We start from the raw sequence: 8570 nt of genomic DNA, 5'->3' as shown, positions 1-8570 counted from the left end.
ACCGCGTTCCTCCCGCACTCCCCTCGGAAAAAAAACAAGAAAAAAAACATAGATTGCTGGCGTACCCGAAAGGAAGGGGTCGTGGAGGAGGAAGAGAGGGAAGAAGAGAAAAAAGAAAAGAAGATGATGAACAACAACAACAAGGAGATGATGATGATGATGAAAAAATAAAAGGTGTCAGAAAAAGAGAATGACGACGAGGAAGAAAAGGATGAAAGATGAGAGACAAAGAGAGGGAAGAGAAGGAAGACGAGGAAGAAGAGGAGGAGGAGGAAAAGGATAAAGATAAGGATAGTGACGCCAGTAAAGATATACAAGTAAGATAACGATGGTGCAACGAAGGGAAATTTACGTATCTTTACTCTGTGGGCAACATTTCCTTGGGTTTATTCTTCCTACATACACCCACAATGGTCGGCCTGTTAGCTCAGTTGGTTAGAGCGCCGTGCTAATAACGCGGATGTCGTGGGTTCGATCCCCATACGGGCCAAGACTGTTATAATGGTTTTCCTTTGTTTGTCTCATCCAGTCAGCCTGAGGGTTAAAGTTACAGATTTCTTATTCCAAAAGTGCACCTCTCCATCCGAAACTGACCTCTCTTCTGGCCACTCCTGTTTGCTTTTGCAGGAGCAGCGCCTATAGAGCTTTTTTTTTTGTTTGTTTGTTTATTGCCCGTGATCTGTTTTCTTTACTGTAAAAAAAATAAACATGACTTACTGTATTGAGTCTGCAGGAAGCCACTCGGCCATCACAAGGCAGGTCCTGAAAACCAGCGACTCACCATCTGGCACCTGCCATCCTCGTCCTTGAATCTGTCTAACCTTCATTTAAACCCAGCATGCATCTGAGCTTGTTCCTCTCATTCACTAACTAATTTTCTACTTCCTTCTAAGAACATGCATAGCTCTCACGATGTAGGAAGTTGAGGCCAAGGACTGGGCGCCCCCCTCTACTGTTTTATACTCATCAGAAAAACTTTTCGACTTCTCACTTTGCCTCGGTAGAAAACAAGGTCACGGGCGATGACGCTAATGATTTTTTTTTCCATCTTCCACAGGCCGCAGAGGCGTGTGTTGTATGGCTTCCCCTTCGGCAGCTCTAGGTACGATTATTCTTGTGATTTTTGTCTTCAGATAAATCCCAAATATTGTTGGCCGTTAACGTATCGTCCTCCTAATGAACAATAGAAGAGAAATATACCCGAAACCAGAAGACAATAACTAAAACATATGTTTTAGCCCTTTCTCATATTACTTCGTGTGGTGGGGGTAGGGGTTACTTTCTTGTCTAACTGTACACACGGAAGCCTCATTACCTGGGCTCCCAGGCAAGCTTCCAGGTGTCGTGTAAAGCACCGAAACGGCTCCCGCAGACAGGCGAGCACCGCGGGACGTGTGCTGCGGTACGCCAGCCGGACGTAGTGCTTGCTGGGAGAGAGAGAGAGAGAGAGAGAGAGAGAGAGAGAGAGAGAGAGAGAGAGAGAGAGAGAGAACCTATAAACAATGAACTCACTGATCCTTACAATCAAACCTTTGAGTGAGTATTCATACGTGTGTGTGTGTGTGTGTGTGTGTGTGTGTGTGTGTGTGTGTGTGTGTGTGTGTGTATGAGAGAGAGAGCGCACTCATGTGAGTTCGTATTTGTGCGCGTATGTGAATCTGAATCTGCGCGCGCGCACGGGCTTCTCTATGTGTGTGTGTGTGTGTGTGTGTGTGTGTGTGTGTGTGTTCATGCTTGCATGGGTGCATGAGTCTTGATTCAGTGCACTAGTCGGCTCCCATCTTCATGCAGTAGTTGCTTTCAAATTTCTCTCAAGGAAATATTTGTTTTGAGGGGATAAGAAGGAAGAAGACAGCATGCAAAGGAGGCAGGGAAGGCGGGCAGGGAACAGAGCCGGACTGTGAGGCGAGGGTGAAAGTGCATGTGCCTGGGAGGGCGTGCAGGGCGAGCCGGGATTTGAGGAGAGCAGCGGAGGGGAGAGGAGCCATTGTACTGCAAGGGCGAGATGATGCTTTTTATGGAGTCAAGCATCTTAGAGAGAGAAAACTGAAAGGGAAAGGAGTGAGGGAAAGAGAAGGAAACAGAAGGATACTAAATGAATATGGAGTGTGTAGGGAAGGGGAAGCAGGATAAGAAAAAAAACTTCAATATCTTTTTACTATTTGAGACTTTACTGATTGATTGAGGGTGAAAAATGAACTTGTTGGGGCATGCAGAGGTGAAGGAAAAGGGGAGAGAGAGAGAGAGAGAGAGAGAGAGAGAGAGAGAGAGAGAGAGAGAGAGAGAGAGAAGCAATAGATATAAACAAACAAACACTTGCCTTGCCTTACCTTACTATGAGGACGAACAAAAGGGAAAAAAAAGGGGGGGATGGGGCGGATGTTTCTTTGTGTCTTCTCGCTCGGGACTCCATTTTGATGCATCTGCCTCTCTTCCCTCGCCTTCGCCGCCTCAACACTGCACTTATAATGGCCTCGACTACACCACCTCCTTGATTGTTGAATTAATGGGTTTATCGCTCCACCGTCAAGGGGCTTCCTGTGTGTGTGGAGACCAGAGGAGGAGATGGGAGGACAGGAGGAGGTGGAAGAGGAGGTGGTAGTGGTGGAGGGAGGAATACAAGCCAGACGAAAATAGAAACAGGATCGTTGAAGATAATGCTCCTTTTTTCCTTCACGTCATGTAAGCCGAAGTGTGTCTTTGCGACCTTCATTCCCGCTGCTGCTGGTGGAATCGTATTTCTTCCTCGCTGCGGTCCATCCAAGTGAGAAAGACGTAATTGGCGCTTTTTTGACAGGTTCTCGACGGCGGGGGATATTTTCCCTTCCCAGGACCAAAAGGAAGGACGGACGGCGTGTCATCATCTCATTCCTGTCTGTCTCCATTTCCTGTTCCTTCTCCTCCGCCCCATCCAAAAAAGCCGTGCAAGAGAGGGCTTCAACCTTTGTTCGTCTTTGTGCTTGTCTGAGTCTGTGGGGATGATGGCGGAGCGGCAGCCTCAACAACAGGGTACTGAGAGGCGTCTCCTCCTCCTTGTCTGCCCTTCCAAAACTGAGTTCAAGAAAAAAATATCTTATGTGCTCTCTGTCGGCCAATTTGCGTGGCAGAGGCGACCACCACAGACAGCAACAGCACAGGATTTTTTTTTTTTTTTTTTTACAAGAAAGGAGGCAGCTCAAGGGCACAAAAAAGGAAACAATACTAAAAAAAAAGCCCGCTACTCGCTGCTCCTAAAAAAGAATCATAAGAGGTGGCCGAAAGAGAGCTCAATTTCGGAGTCTGAATGAACAAAAGCTTCTTTCTTATCGTAACTCACTCTTAAAAGCAGAGCTGAAGGAAGGATTTCGGTGTGTTTGTGTGTGTGTGTGTGTGTGTTTGGGGGGGGGGGGGGGGGTAGACTGTGGGTGTGAGAGTGGGTGACGGCTTGCGGTCACTCCAACAACAAAACACCAAAAGACTTCTCATCGAACCCCAGAAGCTGAGTTAATGAAGGGGCAGCTGTTTGAGTAATGATCTGTGCGCCCGTCTGTGCTTGTGACTGAGAGTAACAGTGTGGCGCCAACCACAGCAACAACATACGGAATAACTTCCCCCTTCCCTCACCCCCCTCCCTAAACCATAAAAGCTGAGTTCATGGAGGAAAAAGACTTTGTGTATCTGTCAGTGTGTCTGTCTGTGTGGAGGACAGCGGGGCGGCGACCACAGCAGCAGCACACTGAATGAATCCTCTCGTCCCTTCCCTTCCCTCCCCTCCTGTAAGGCTTCACCAAACCCTGACCCGCAACGAGTATAAGCCCGGACACACACACAGCGAACTCTACCTCAGCCATGTCGTGCGTCTCCCGCTGAACGAGTGATTGTGTCCGCTGGCTCCTCGGTGTGTAATGACAACTGAACGCTCAAGGATCACTGTGACGATTAGGGACAAAGAAAGGGGCAGTCATTAGTGTGGTGAGAAGCGCTACACATCCAGGTCCTCAACACTAACGCCTATGCTCAACTACCTACTAACCTACCTACTTACCATACCTACCTAACCACGCATCACCCAACCTACCCACCTATACATACTTGCCTCTCTACCTTTCTACTTTTCTTCCTTTTCACCGACGCACCTTACTTCCTTCTCAACCTGCCTAACTAATTTACTTGTTATCTACCTATTTGTGTATCTACCTCCCTACTTGTTTGCATACTCATAAAACCAATCTTCCCACATATTTCCCCATCAGAGAGAGAGAGAGAGAGAGAGAGAGAGAGAGAGAGAGAGAGAGAGAGAGAGAGAGAGAGACCCATAAAAAAAGACAAAATTTATTGGTAGTGTAAAGCCAACAGTTGGTCATAAAAACTAATTTATTTGTTTGGTTACCTTTTGCTTATTAATAGCGAAAGTGCACGTACACGGCTGTTGTTGGTTTGAACCGAGCCATTGAACTGAATAACGATAATAATAATGGTAGCGGTGATGGTAGCATAGCGGGAGTACCCTTTTAATGCAACAGTGGTAGTAACCGTTGTTGTAGTTGTTGTTGTTGTAGAGGTAGCAGCAGCAGCAGTAATGGTAGCAGCAACAGTAGTAGTAGTAGTAGTAGTAGTAGTAGTAGTAGTAGTAGTAGTAGTAGTAGTAGTAGTAATGGTAGTTGTTGCTTTTGCTGTTGTATTTGTAGCAGAGTGAGTGTGGCAGTGGTGGTCGTGGTAGTACTGAGAATAATAATAATAATAATAATAATAATAATAATAATAATAATAATAATAATAATAATAATAATAATAATAATAATAATAAAAATTGTTGGAGAGAGAGAGAGAGAGAAGTGATGAGGCTTTACAGGAAACAGAAAGAAGCACAATGGATATACCTTGCCAATAATCTTTAAATCGATAATCTTTGTACATGCGACATTAATTTCTTTGCTACTCCTTCTCCTCTTCCGTTCCATTCCGTTTTTCCTCTCTTCCCTTTCCTTTCCCTTTCATTATTCCCCTCCTCTTTCCTTTCCTTTCCCTTCCCTTCCATCATTCCCCTCCTCTTTCCTTCCCTTTCCTTTCCCTTTCATCATTCCCCTCCTCTTTCCTTCCCTTTCCGTTCCCTTCCATCATTCCCCTCCTCTTTCCTTCCTTTTCCTTTCCTTTCCTTCCATCATTCCCCTTCTTTCCCTTCCCTCCTCTTCCCTTCCCTTTCCTTTCCCTTCCATCATCCCCTCTTCTTTCCTTCCCTCCTCTTTCCTTCCCTTTCCTTTCCCTTCCATCATCCCCTTTCTTTCTTGGCATCGGGAGTGAACTGAACGTTCCCAAGAGTAGATACACAAGTGCTTTAATCCTTCCCTGCTAGCCACTCCTATGGCAAACGGATTGATTGAATCACTGAACGCAGGCAGCCTAGTAATGAGCCAACAGGCTTTCTGCTGCCTGCTATTCCATGTTCCCCCTTCCTTTCCCTTCCATCATCCCCCTCCTTTCCCTTCCTTCCTCCCTTTCTTCCATTCCATTCCCTCTTTTCGTCCCTTCCATTATTTCCCTTGTTTTCCTTCTCTTCCCCTCCTCTCCCATCCCTTTCTTTTACCTCCGTTTAATCATTACTCTTTAATCTTCCCTCCTCTTCCCCTACCTTCCACCACTCCCTCTTTCCCCTTCCTTCCCCTTCCCTCCATTATTCCCATCCTTTCCCTTTCTTTCCCTTCCCTTTCATTCCATGCCATTCCCTTTTTCCTCCCTTCCACTATTCCCCTTATTTCTCTTCAATCCCCTTCCCCTCCCTTCCCTCCCCTTCCCTTTCATCATTGCTTTTCCCTCCCTCTGCTGTCCTTCCCTTCGTTTCCATTGTTCCTCTCATTTCCCTTACATTTGCTCTCCTCTCATTTCATCAATACTCTTTTTCTCTTCTATTCCTTTTCATTAGGTATTTCCTCCTTTTCCTTCCTTCCTCTTCGATTCTCTTCCCTTCCCTTCCATTCTTCCTCTCTTCCACCAATCCCTTTCTTTCCCTTGTTTCCTCTTCCCTTCCCTTTCCTTTCCTTTTTTATCTCTTTTCCTGTCCTCTGTTCTCTCCCCATTTTCCATTTATTTTCTCTTTTTCCTATTCTCATTCCTTTCCCCTCATTCATTTCCCTTTCCCAACCTCTTCCGTGCATGCGGGAGGAGAAGAATGACGATGATGATTAAATAAAAAAAAGAGAAAAAAAAACTAATCAGCGTTATCACAGGTGCAGACGCGTTACCTCACCTTACCTTACCTGGCCTTCGCACCTTTGCTCTCAAGCCTCGACGCGCCGCTTGTATACATAACAGAGAGAGGCGCAGCAGGTGATGGGGTGGACGTGTGGCGGCGACCGTTAATAAAACACGCCACGGGAAACAAAGGAGCTACAACGTACACACGAGACTGTTACGAGTATCAACCCTTTTAGTGTATGGGTGTGTGTTTTTTTGTTTTGTTTTTTTAATAATGAGCGAGACTTTGTTTTCTTTTTTTTAATGAGTGTTTCTGTCCGTTTTTTTATGATTTTCTATTTGTTACTGTTAGTGTTGTTGTTACCTGTTTGTTGTTGTTGTTGTGTGTGTGTGTGTGTGTGTGTGTGTGTGTGTGTGTGTGTTATAATGAGCGTTAGTGTCCGGGCTTTTTTTATTGTTGATAGTGATTTTATACTTGTTGTTGTTAGCGTTGTTGTTGCCTGTTTGTTTTATGATTGTTTTTTTTATAATGAGCGATACCGTCCGTTTTTTTTTTTTTTTTTTGTTGTTGTTGTTGATAATGATTTTCTTATTTGTTGTTGTTGTCGTTGCCATCGTCGTAATATAAAACAAAAAATCTAATTGTCCTTGTTGTTTTTCTAGAGGGTGTTGTTGTTGTTGTTGTTAGTGTTGTTGTCGTTGTCCTCGTCGTAATATAAAACAAAAAATCTAATTGTCCTTTTTTTTCTAGAGGGTGTTGTTGTTGTTGTTAGTGTTGTTGTCGTTGTCCTCGTCGTAATATAAAACAAAAAATCTAATTGTCCTTGTTGTTTTTCTAGAGGGTGTTGTTGTTGTTGTTAGTGTTGTTGTCGTTGTCCTCGTCGTAATATAAAACAAAAAATCTAATTGTCCTTGTTGTTTTTCTAGAGGGTGTTGTTGTTGTTAGTGTTGTTGTCGTTGTCCTCGTCGTAATATAAAACAAAAAATCTAATTGTCCTTGTTGTTTTTCTAGAGGGTGTTGTTGTTGTTGTTGTTAGTGTTGTTGTCGTTGCCGTCGCCGTAATATAAATACAAATCAGAATCTCTTTGTTGTCTTCTCGAGGGTGTCAGGTCAGGGGTGAATGGTAGCGTGTTCCGAGGTAAATGGAGGAACACATTAACGAGTGCCGCAAATGGCGTCTCCAGCGTAGTGTTAGTCCTGGCCTGCCCCGGGGGTGAGATAGTCCTACCTAAGTGCAGGCTTACTGGGAGGCTGGAGGCTGTTATAGCGCATCCCTCGGCGGGCGTCTTTCTTTCCTCTCGTCGGAGTTGCGTAGATCAGCTGAAACCTTCTAATTTTTCTTTTTCACTTCTATAGTTTACTTTTTATCTCTTCGTTTCATCTTCTTTAAGGCCTCTAGTGGTGGGTATAGGAGGGCCATAGCATCTTAATAATCGGTTCACTGTCTCTCACACTTTCTGTCCTCTCGTCGGAGTAGATGATGTGCCTCCTGATACCTTCTTATTTTTTCTCCACCTCTATTCCTTTTACTTCCACTTCGTATTATCATCTTTAAGGCTTCAGGTGGGTAGAGGAAGCCCGCAGCGTCTTAATAATAGACTCACTTTTTCTGCTCCACCTTCGGCGTTCATCTTACTTCTCCTCCTCCTCCTCCTCCTCCTCCTCCTCCTCCTCCTCCTCCTCCTCCTCTTCCTCCTCCTTCTCATACTGCTGCTACTACTACTACTACTACTACTACTACTACTACTACTACTACTACTACTACTACTACTACTACTACTACTACTATTACTACTACTACTACTGTACTGATTATAATGATGAATAACGCAATAGTAATAATGACGCAACCGTATGTACCACCGTATCTAATTATTCCCTTCCCTGAGAGCAGAAGAAAGCAATCATACATACGACTGTTTGGAGACACTCGGGGCGGGGTCGTGGCTCGAGGGGGAAGGGCAGCTCCTGTTATTGGGGGTTGGCGTGACTGGGATCAGTTTCGGCGCTTGTTGTTGTTGTTGTTGTAGGCTTAATCGATGAAGTTTTCCTGGACTGTTAACACCCCTGGCTCTTAGTTTTGTGTGGTGGAGACGTGGAGTTTGTTGGGGCATCAGGACACCTCTCCACCCGAAATTGACCTCTCTTCTGGCCAGTATCTCTCTCGTCTTTTACTGGAGGAGGGATTAGCAGGCTTTTTGTTGTCTTTTTTCTGCCCATGAGTTGTTTCCGTTGCTGCAAAAAAGAAAAACTGGATCTCTTGTGGTTGTAGACTCAAGCTAAACGTATTTTTTTTCTTCAGATTTAAGAGTATCTTTAGCTCTTATTGCTCTTGTTGCTACTCTTGCTATCGACTATTTATATAAGAAGCGCCAGCAGGCCTTTTTGTTTATTCTTT

The 8570-nt window shown here is 44.7% G+C and overlaps 1 non-coding gene across 1 annotated transcript; it reads left to right on the top strand.

The window, feature by feature from the left end:
- The first annotated feature begins 416 nt into the window (after nucleotides 1–416).
- Trnai-aau (transfer RNA isoleucine (anticodon AAU)) lies at nucleotides 417–490 on the top strand. Its single transcript has one exon. It is a non-coding gene; the product is annotated as a tRNA-Ile (tRNA).
- Nucleotides 491–8570: the final 8080 nt, after the last annotated feature.

Source organism: Eriocheir sinensis, chromosome 3 (assembly GCF_024679095.1).
Source record: "Eriocheir sinensis breed Jianghai 21 chromosome 3, ASM2467909v1, whole genome shotgun sequence".
Classification (NCBI taxonomy): domain Eukaryota; kingdom Metazoa; phylum Arthropoda; class Malacostraca; order Decapoda; family Varunidae; genus Eriocheir; species Eriocheir sinensis.
This window is presented reverse-complemented; position numbering and strand designations above follow the sequence as displayed.